This window comes from Loxodonta africana, chromosome 27, assembly GCF_030014295.1.
Source record: "Loxodonta africana isolate mLoxAfr1 chromosome 27, mLoxAfr1.hap2, whole genome shotgun sequence".
Lineage (NCBI taxonomy): Eukaryota > Metazoa > Chordata > Mammalia > Proboscidea > Elephantidae > Loxodonta > Loxodonta africana.
The window spans coordinates 3246670-3258296 of record NC_087368.1 but is presented as its reverse complement, the minus strand read 5'-3'; the positions used below and the strand labels follow the sequence as shown (position 1 = coordinate 3258296).

The 11627-nt window shown below is 42.5% G+C and overlaps 1 pseudogene; it reads right to left on the bottom strand.

Annotated features, from left to right (window-relative positions):
- Positions 1–7295: 7295 nt before the first annotated feature.
- On the bottom strand, positions 7296–10911 carry LOC100671829 (lysophosphatidylcholine acyltransferase 1-like; annotated as a pseudogene).
- Between the last annotated feature and the right edge of the window lie 716 nt (positions 10912–11627).

Sequence of the window (11627 nt, the reverse complement as noted above, 5' to 3'; positions counted from 1 at the left end):
CACAGCCTCCTCATTAGGGACATTTTATTGCACAATTCACCCACTACCTTTGTTTGTCTTATGTCTTTTTGCTATTCTCATTTGTTTACTCACCCAAATAACTTTGGAATCACTTAGTCAACTAACTGCCTTTGAAAATATGTAAAGATATTCAGACATTGCAATATGGGACTGGTATAGGAATATACACACTAATTGAATAGAATAGGAAGTCTAGAACTGGACCCAAGTTATATACGGGAACTTGGTTTGTGGCAGGGGAACAATTCAAATCAGTAGGAAAAGGATGGATTATTCAATAAGCAGTCTTAAGCAAATTTGAAACAGTCAAAAATGAAATGGAATGCATAAAGATCAATATCCTAGGCATTAGTGAGGTGAAATGGACTGGTATTGGTCATTTGGTCTACTACCCTGGGAAAGACAACTTGAAGAGGGATGACATTGCATTCGATGTCAAAAAGAACATTTCAAGATCTATCCTGAAGCACAACACTGTCAGGGATAGGATAATATCCACATACCTAAAAGGGAGACCAGTTAATATGACTATTATTAAAATCCGAAACAAACACTAAGGCCAAAGATGAAGAAATTTAAGATTTTTCACCAACTTCTTCAGTCTGAAATTGATCGAACATGCAAACAGGATGCACTGATAACTACTGGTGGTTGGAATGTGAAAGCTGGAAACAGAAGAAGGATCAGTAGTTGGAAAATATGGCCTTGGTAATAAAATCATGCCAGAGGTCCCATGATTGAATATTGCAAGACCAATGACTTCTTCATTGCAAATGCCTTTTTTCACCAACATAAATGTTGACTATACACATGGACCTTGCCAGATGGAATACACAGGAATAAACTGACTACATCTGTGCAAAGAGATGATGGAAAAGCTCAATATCATCAGTCAGAACAAGGCCAGGACTGACTGCAGATCAGACCATCAATTATTCACATGGAAGTTCAAGTCGAAATTGAAGAAAATTAGAACAAGTCCATGAGAGCCAAAGTACAACCTTCGGTAAATTCCATCTGAATTTAGAGACCATCTCAAGAATAGATTTGGTTCAATGAACACTAATAACCAAAGGCCAGACAAGATGTAGAATGACATCAAGGACATCATACATTAAGAAAGCAAGAGGTCATTGACAAGGCAGGAGAGAAAGAAAAGACCTAAATGGATGTTGGAAGAGACTCTGAACTTGCTCTTGAACATCGAGTAGCTACAGCAAAAGGATAAAAAATGATAACGTAAAAGAGCTGAACAGAAGATTTCAAAGGGCAGCTCGCAAAGACAAAATAAAGTATTATGACAATATGTGCAAAGACATGGAGATAGAAAACCAAAAGGGAAGAACATGCTCAGCATTTCTCAAGCTGAAAGAACTGACAAAAAAATTCAAGCCTCGAGTTGTAAACTGAAGGATTCTATGGGGAAAATATTAAACGTCACAGGATGCACCAAAAGATGATGAAAGGAATATACAGAGACACTATACCAAAAAGAACTGGTCGATGTTCAACCATTTCAGGAGGTAACCTATGATCAGGAACCAACGGTACTGAAGGAAGAAGTCCAAGCTCACTGAAGGCACTGGCAAAAAACAAGGCCCCAGGAATTGACAGAGTACCAATTGAGATGTTTCAACAAACAGATGCAATGCTGTAAGTGCTCACTTGTCTATGCCAAGAAATTTGGAAGACAGCTACCTGGCAGCCGACTAGAAGAGATCCATATTTATGCCTATTCCCAAGAAAGGTGATCCAACCAAATGCACAAATTGTCAAACAATATCATTAATATCACATGCAAGAAAAATTTGTTGAAGATCATTTTGAATGCTAAAGTGGCTGCAGCGTTATATCAATAGGGAACCACCAGAAATTCAAGACAGATTTAGAAGAGGACATGGAACCAGGGATATCATTGCTGATGTCAGATGGATCCTGGCTGAAAGCAGAGAATACCAGAAGGATGTTTACGTATGTTTTATTGATTGTGCTAAGGCATTCAACTGTGTGGAACAAAACAAATTATGGATAACATTGCAGAGAGTAGGTATTCCAGAACACTTAATTGTGCTCATGAGGAATCTGTACATGGATCAGGAGGCAGTCATTCAAACAGAACAAGGGGATATTGCATGGTTTAAAGTCAGGAAAGGTGTGCATCAGGGTTGTATCCTTTCACCATACCTATTCAATCTGTATGCTAAGCAAATAATCCGAGAAGAAGGACTATATGAAGAAGGACAGGGCATCATGATCGGAGGAAGACTCATTAACAACCTGCATTATGCAGATGACACAACCTTGCTTGTTGAAAGTGAAGATGACTTGAAGCACTTATTGATGAAGATCAAAGACCACTACTTTCATTATGGATTACACCTCAACATAAAGGAAACAAAAATCCTCCCAACTTGACCAACAAGGAACATCACTGTAAATGGAGAAAAGATTGAGGCTGTCAAGGATTTCATCAACACCCATGGAAGCAACAGTCAAAAAATCAAAAGATGAATTTCATTGGGTAAAACTGCTGCAAAAGATCTCTTTAAAGTGTCAAAAAGGCAAGACATCACTTTGAGGACTAAGGTGCACCTGACCCAAGCCATGGTGTGTTCAATTGCCTCATATGCACACAAAATCTGGACAATGAATAATGAAGCCTGAAGAAGAATTGATGCCTTTGAATTGTGGTGTTGGTGAAGAATATTGAATATACCATGAACTGCCAAAAGAATGAACAAATCTGTCTTGGATGAAGTACAACCAGAATGCTCCTTGGAAGCAAGGATGGCGAGACTGGGTCTCATATAACTTGGACATGTTATCAGGAGGAATCAGTCCCTGGAGAAGGACATTATGCTTGGTAAAGTAGAGGATCAGCAAAAAAGAGGAAGACCCTCAAAGAGATGGATTGACACAATACCTGAAACAATGGGCTCAAGCATAGCAACGATTGTGAGGATGGTGCAGGACCTGGCAGTCTTTTGTACTGTTGTGCACAGGGTCGCTGTGAATTAGAACTGCCTCAATGGCACCTAACAACAACAGGGTTCTTGTGAGGATTAAATGAGATAATAACGTGTGAAGCACTGAGAAGATGGCTTGGCAAGAAGGAAGTACATGGCAAATTTGAGATTTTTTTTATAATATAGCCTTGTGGTTTGTCATATAGTTTATCGCACCTGTCAATAGTAATAATTTTATATTATTTCTTGACAATATTGACATACTTTTTCTCTGTTTCTAAGATTATTGATTTCTTCTCCTTTTCAATTGAATTGGCCAAAATTTTGAACAGTATTAAATAATAATTGTGTTACTGGCCTTCCTGGTTTTACTAGATAAGGCTTCAACCTTGGTGAAGGTATGATGATGATCAGCCATTTGAGAAAGATATTCTTGGAGTGGGGGCCAAGATGTCAGAGTAGTCAGGCGCTTCCAGCGAACCCTCTTACAACAAAGACCCCTCAAAAAACCAAGTGAAACGATTGCATTTATGACAAGCTAAGCCCTGACCACCAAAGGCAAAGCTAGAAAATGGACTGAGTGGCAGGGGGAGGGAGAGATGGTCCAGAAGTGGACAGGGGTTGCTGGACCTGAATCACTAGGAACCCTCAAGCTGCAGTGGGCTGATGGTAGTGTCTGGCCGCAGTACCCTCAGGGAGAAACAGCCAGCTGCACAGCCTACTGACACCTCCAGAACCAGAGAAGAGCGGCGCTCTTGCAAAAGCTAAGTACTTGCATATATTTTACCGCACCCCCAGCCTGCAAGCCAGTTTCAGTGGCTGCCGATTTCCCTGGGCCTGAGATAGGTCCTGTTGTGTGTCTTGACCCATTCCCCTGGCCTTGGAGAAGGAATAAATTCACAGCTAAGGAAAAGATAATCTGCCAGCTCCACTAACCTGTGGAGCTCAGGACAGAAGCAGCTCCTGTCCAGGCATAAATGATCCATGGATTTTGAATACCTTTCCCCCTCCATGGACATGTGTGGCCTATTTCAGGAGAATAGGACCTTGTTGGCAAACTGCAACTGTTTCAGCTGTGCGGTGGAGAAGTGGGCGTTTGAGGTTGACATTGCTTACTCTATTAAGCAGGGTCCTCACCTATCCACATCAGGGACCTAAGGACTGGTGGCTCCACTCAGGTCACCCAGCCAACTGCAACAGAAGTCAAAGGATAACTGGTACCTCCCAGTCCTTAAAACCAAAAGGATTGGGTGCCCAAGGTCCATCTGCAGGACCCATCCCACTGTGCGCTCAAGGGAACAGGGATGCTCTTTCCTCACAGACACTCAGGGGATGGATGTCAGCCCCCTGCATTGTTCAGAACATGACCCCCTGCTGCAAGAAGATACTGGTACCTACACCAATCACCCCTGCCCCTCTAAGACTGTAGGACAGAGCCTGTACTACACACTTGATGACCAACTACCTGGACACCTGAGCTGAATTCAGACAGGAAAAGTGAATGGACTCCTGGGCTTATATACCTGGTAACAGCTCTAGCCATCTGGTGACATGACGTTAGAGCTTCAACGGTGGAAATAATCAAGCTAGCTCACTCACACAACCTATATGGATATATCAAAACAAAACAAAGCAAGAAGCTAGGATATAGTAAGCAAACATAAAATGAACTAATACAATACTTACAGAGGGCACAGAGACAACAGTCAATATCAAATCACATAAAGAAGCAGATGATGATCGCTTCAACAAGCTCTCAAAACAAAGAATCAACTGATATTCTGGAAGAACGTGCCTTCCTGGAATTACTGGATGCAGAATACAAAAGATTAATATACAGAATGCTTCAAGACAACAGGAACGAGATCAGGAAGGAGATCAGGCAATATGCAGAAAAGCCAAGGAACACACAGGTAAAGCAGATGAAGAAATTAAAAAAGGTTATTCAAGAACATAATGAAAAATTTAGTAAGCTGCAAGGATCCATAGAGAGACTTCAGTCCAAAATTCAAAAGATTAACAACAAAATTACAGAAGTAGACAACTCAATAGAAAGTCAGAGGAGCAGAATTGAGCAAGTGGGAGGCAGAATTGGTGAGACAGAAGATATAGCACTTGGCACCAATATATTTGAAGACAAATCAGATAAAAGAATTAAAAAAATGAAGAAATCCTATGAATCATGTGGGACTCTCTCAAGAGAAATAACCCACGAGTGATTGGAGTACCAGAACAGGGAGGGATAACAGAAAATACAGAGAGAATTGTTGAAGATTTGTTGGCAGAAAACTTCCCTGATATCGTGAAAGATGAGAAGATATCTATCCAAGATGCTCATCGAACTCCACATAATGTAGATCTCAAAAGAAAGATAAAGAGATAATTTTAACAGCCAAAACCAAAACCAAAACCAAAGATAAAGAGAGAATTTTAAGAGCAGTTAGGGATGAACGAAAAGTCACCTACAAAGGAGAGTCAGTAACAATGAGCTCGGACTACTCGGCAGAAACCACGGAGGGAAGAAGGCAATGGGATCACTTATATAAAAAATTGAAGGAAAAAAATTGCCAGCCAAAAATCATATATCCAGCAGGACCATATCTCAAATATGAAGGTGAAAGTAGGACATTTCCAGATAAACAGAAGTTTAGGGAATTCGTAAAAACCAAACCAACACTAAAAGAAATACTAAAGGGAGTTCTTTAGTTAGAAAATCAATAATATCAGGTATTGACCCAAAACTAGAACACTGGGCAGAGCAATAAGAAGTCACCCCAGACAGGGAAATCAAGATAAAAAAAAATACTCAAAACGGTAACAACGGGAGGCAGAGCCAAGACGGTGGAATAGACAAACGCTTCCATCGAGCCCTCTTTACAACAAAGACCCCCAAAAATAAGTGAAACGAGTATATTTGTGACAAGCTGGGAGCCCTGAGCTTCAAAGGCAAGCTTAGACAATGAACTGAGGGGCAGGGGAGGAAGAGACCGTTCAGAAGCGGAGAGGAGTTACCAGACCTGAATCGTGGGGAGCACTCAGGCACCATTCCCAGAGCGGTGGTGGCGGTGGACTGGTACTAACATTCAGCCGCAGTTCCCTCAGGGAGAAACAGCCAGCCACACAGCCTACTCACACCTCCGGAACCTGAAAAGAACAGCGTTCTCGGCAGAAGCTAAGTACTTGTGTATATTTTACTGCGCGCCCCCCAGCCCCAAGGTGGCTTCAGCTGCTGAATTCCCTGGGCCTGAGATAGGCCCTGTTGAGCACCTAGAGCCATCCTCCTGGCCTTGGGGAAGGAAAAAATTTGCAATTGGGGGAAAAGATAATTTGTTAGCTCCACTAACCAGGGGAGCTCAGGACAGAAGCGGCTCCTGTCCAGGCATAAACCATCCATGGGCTTTCAGCACCCTTCCCTCCTGCATGGACCTGTGTGGGCCTATTTTGGGGGGAATAGGCCCTTTTTGGCAGAATCCAACTGTTTCAGCTGTGTGGTGGAGAGGTGAGTGTTTGATGTTCGACATCACTTTGCCTATTAAACAAGGTCCTCACCTACCCACATCAGGGACCTAAGGACAGTAGCTTCACTCAGGTCACGAAGCCACCCACGACAGGGGTCTAAAGATTACTGGTACCTCCCAGTCCTTACAAACAAAAACATTGGATGCCCATGGTCCATCTGCAGAACCCACCTACCTGCAGGCTCTAGGGAACAGGGACGTGCTTTCCTCAGAGACACTCGGGAGTTGGTTCTCAGTCCTCTGCTTTGTTCAGAGTGTGACCCCCTGCTGCAATCAGATACCGGTATATACGCCAATATCCCCTGCCCCTCTAAGACTGTAGGACAGAGCCTGTACCACACACTTGATGATCAGCTACCTGGACACCTGAGCTGAATTCATACAAGAAAACTGAATGGACTCCTAGACTGATATACCGGATAGCAGCTCTAGCCATCTGGGGACAGGACGTCAGAGCTCCAAAGGTGAAAATAATCAAGCTAGCTCACTCAAGCAACTCATAGGGGTATATCAAAACAAAACAAAGCAAGAAACTATGACACAGTAAGCAAGCATTAATTAATACGATAACTTATAGATGGCTCGGAGAAAACAGTCAATATCAAGTCACATAAAGAAACAGACCATGATCACCTCATAAAGCTCTCAAAACAAAGATCCAGGGATCTTCTAGATGCAAGTGCATTCCTGGAATTACCAGAGCCAGAATACAAAAGTTTAATATACAGAACCCTTGAAGACATCAGGAAGGAAATGAGGCAACCCCCAGAACAAGCCAGGCAACACACAGATAAAGCAGCTTAAGAAACTAGAAAGATTATTCAGGACCATAAGGAAAAGTCTAACAAGCTGGAAAAATCCATAGGCAGACAGCAATCAGAAATTCAGAAGATTAACAATAAAATTACATAAGTAGACAACTCAATAGAAAGTCAGAGGAGCAGAATTGAGCAAGTAGAAGCTAGAATTTTTGAACTTGAAGATAAATCACTTGGCACTAATATATTTGAAGACAAATCAGATAAAAGGATTAAAAAAAATGAAGAAACCTTGAGAATCATGTGGGACTCTTATCAAGAGAAATAACCCATGAGTGATTGGAGTACCAGAACAGGGAGGGATAACAGAAAATACAGAGAGAACTGTTGAAGATTTCTTGGCAGAAAATTTCCCCGATATCGTGAAAGATGAGAACATATCTATCCAAGATGCTCATCGAACTCCACATAAGGTAGATCTTAAAAGAAAGTCACCAAGACATATTATAATCAAAGTTGCCAAAACCAAAGATAAAGAATTATAAGAGCAGCGAGGGATAAATGAAAAGTCACCTACAAAGGAAAGCCAATAAGAATAAGCTCGGACTACTCGGCAAAAACCATGCAGGCAAGAAAACAATGGGATGACATATTTAAAAAATTGAAGGAAAAGAATTCCCACCCAAGAATCATATATCCAGCAAAACTGTCTCTTTAATATGAAGGTGAAATTGTGACATTTCCAGATAAACACAAGTTTAGGGATTTTTAAAAAAACAAACCAAAACTACAAGAAATACTGAAGGGAGTTCTTTGGTTAGAAAATCAGTAATATCAGGTATCAACTCAAGACTAGAACACTAGGCAGAGCAACCAGAAGTCAACCCAGACAGGGTAATCCAAGAAAACAAAGCCAGATTATTCAAAAAAAAAAAAAGCTCATAACAGGGTAATAGCAATATTATTATGTAAAAGAAGACAACATTAAAATACTAAAGAGGGACTAAGAAATGTAATCATATACCTTCCATATGGAGAGGAAGATACGGTGATACAAAGAATAAAAGTTTGGTTTAAATTTAGAAAAATAGGGGTAAACAAGGTAACCACAAAGGAGACAAACTATCCTACACATCAAAATAAAATACAAGGGAAAAATAGAGACTCAGCAGAAACAAAATTGACAACAACAAATATGAGGAAAGGACAATATATAAAGATAATCTACTCAGCACATAAAATTAAGTGGGAAAAAGAAACTGTCAACAACACACCAAAAAAGACATCAAAATGATAGCACTAAATTCATACCTATCCACAATAACTCTGAATATAAATGGACTAAATGCACCAATGAAGAGACAGAGAGTGGCAGAATGGATTAAAAAACAAGATCTGTCTATATGCTACCTACAAGAGACACACCTTAGACTTAGAGACACAAACTAAAAACTCAAAGGATGGAAAAAAATATATCAAGCAAACAACAATCAAAAAAGAGCAGGACAGGGTAGAACTGCCCCATAGGATTTCCAAGGCTGTAAATCTTTAAGTAAGCAGACTCACATCTTTCTCCCACAGAGTTGCTAGTAGGTTCCAAGGACTGACCTTTTGGCTAGAAGCCCAGTGCTTAACCATCCTGTCACCACGGCCCCTTACACATCCTACGTCTTCTAAAACCTCAGTCTGGAGACAACATGTGTAGGCCCTGTGGGGAGAGAGAACATCAGATATCCTCATGCGCAAATGGGGAGCCACAGCCCCTGGTAGGGCATGGTGACAGAGCCGGGGAGGTTCCTCACTCCAGAACCTTCTGTCCTAGTCCAGTTTCCTATGGACAGGCTTCCTCCCAGGGTCAGTGCTTTCCGGGCTGAAGTCAGTGCAGAGGCTGTTCGGGGTTGGCGCTGACAAGAGTCTAAGCGCAGGTTTCAAACCGTGCCTGGTCAGGATACAGATATTCTTCTGCAAAGTCTGGGTACATGTGTGCAAACCTGTCAGCAAAAGAGATTCTTCTCATCTTCATCCACACCGCTGAAGAGGTCTATCAGAAGCAGCTCTGCCACGCCCAAGGCCGTCTTCAGAATGCAGGACAGGTCTTCCTCATTTATGCAGCCGTCCTCCTGCCATGCATACATCTTGAATGGCAGCTGGATGGTGTCCAGAGTCTCAGACGCTCTGCAGACCACGGACAAGGCGATCACATATTCCCGCAGGTCCATCTTGCCACCTCAGCTCTCGTCAAACAGTGAGAACATGCAGTCCAGCGTGTCGGAAAGGGGTACCTCCACGTACTCCGTGAACTCCACAAGTCAGTCTTCTCGCCCTTCTTCACCTTTGCGCTTTCTGATCTTTTTCAAGTTTTTCTAGCTTTAGCTCCAGGCCTCTCACAAGCCTAGCAAATTCTAGAAGGCAAGTGTCGGAGGGGAGACGGACTGTCCTTCCGCTGGGGCCACCTAACGATCCTCAAACGTGAAATCCATGACGGAGACGCCCAGGGTCTCTGCCGTGACGCGCCTCATGCTGCTGGCGTATAGCACCGGGCTCCTCTTCGCCTTGGAAGGGTGGTAAACTGGGAGAAACTCAATTTCCACCTAACTGTGAAACTGACACAGGGCGAGCCACAGCATTTCCAACACTCCAGGTCCTTGCCACGTCCACATGATCGTGTCCAGCTTATTTGGGTATTCTAAAACCACAGGCTGGACAGGAACACCAAGGATAAACACACCAGTCTTGAAGGTAGTTTGACAGGTCCCATTGGTACAAGTACCTTCTGGAAAAATCATTGTCATAACTTCCCATTGGACTAAGCCCCTCTCTTTATCTCTTCCACTGTTTTCCTGTACAAGTCCTGGTCTGATCTGGACACACTGGCCGGATGTACTTGATCAGAATTCCCCATATGGGGATACCCCTGCTCTCTGCCTTCATCACGATGGAGGACATGGTCATGGTCACGGGAACGGCGTGGAAGTACGAGGGGTGTGGTGCCAAGGGTTAAGATGGCCGCCTCAGTCGGTAGGGCCTGTCACCCCTTCTGGGCCACCGGGTGGAAGCTGCCGGCAAATCACGTGGTCTGCATGACTGCCTTGAGCGGGAAGTCCACGACCTTCTGCCACAAGCCAGCGGCTCTTCTGGTTCTCTCTCAGCAAATCCCAGTGAAGGTACAAAAGCGAAGGACCAGGTGAACAGCATCATGAAGGCGGCAAACAGGAGTCGGATGGGGAAGAGGGTCAGCGTCATGATGGCGATCTGGGCCTTCTGCAGAGTGCTGAAGCGCAGCTCGTGCATGAAGGGGTTCTACCCTGGGGGTGACAGTCGCCGCTTCACCTGCACCTGCGCTGGAGGAGTTGGCGGCTGAGACAGAGCGGCCTGTGGCAGGTCTCCCCAGCCGCAGAGCCACCACCGTGAGAAGAGCCCGAGCGGACCGAGGCGGAGGGCGGGCAGACCCTTATAATTCTTCTCATTTCTGTAGGGTTGGTAGTGGTGCCCCCTCTTTCGTTCCTGATTTTGGTAATCGGTGTCTTCTCTTTTGTCTTCTTGGTCAGTCTAGCCAAAGGTTAAAGGTTTGTCAATTTTGTTGATCTTTTCAAAAAGCCAACTCTTGGTTTATTTGATTTTCTCCGGGTTTTTCTTTCAGCTACAGTATTATTTCATCCCTCTTGCTTGCTTTCTGTTTAGCTTGCTTATTGTTTTGTAGTTTCCTAAGGTGGAAGCTTAGGTTTTTTGAGAGTTCTCTTCTTTCTGTCATAGGAATTTAAAGTTACACATTTCTTAACAAGCAATGCTGAAGATACACCCCATAGGTTTTGATATGTTGTGTTTTTGTTTCCATTAAGTCCAAATTATTTTTAATGTCTCTTCTGTTTTCTTCTTTGATTCATGGATTATTTTGAAGTGTGTTAATTTTCAAGTATTTGGTGTTTTCTCATATTTATTTCTGTTGTGGATTTCTAATTTAATTCCATTGTGGTCAGAGAATCAGAGAACACACTTTGTGTAATTTCAGTCTTTTTAATTTTATTGAGACTTGTTTTTGGCTCCTGTATAAGGCCTACCCTGGAAAATGTTCCATGTATACTTGAAAAGAGCATGTGTTCTGCAGTCCTTGGGCATTTTATAAATATCAGTTATGTCAAGTTGATGAGTAGTGTTAAAGTCTTCTGTAGTTATTCCATCAATGACTGAGAGTGGGGTATTGAAATCCCTAACTATTATTGATAAATTGTCTATTTCCTCTTTTAATCCTTCCAGTATCTGCTTCATGCATTTTGGGGGTCTGTTGTTCAATGACATTTATAATTGTTATATATTCTAGATGTATTGACTATCAAAAAGGTCCATAGTAATATTTGTTTTAAAGT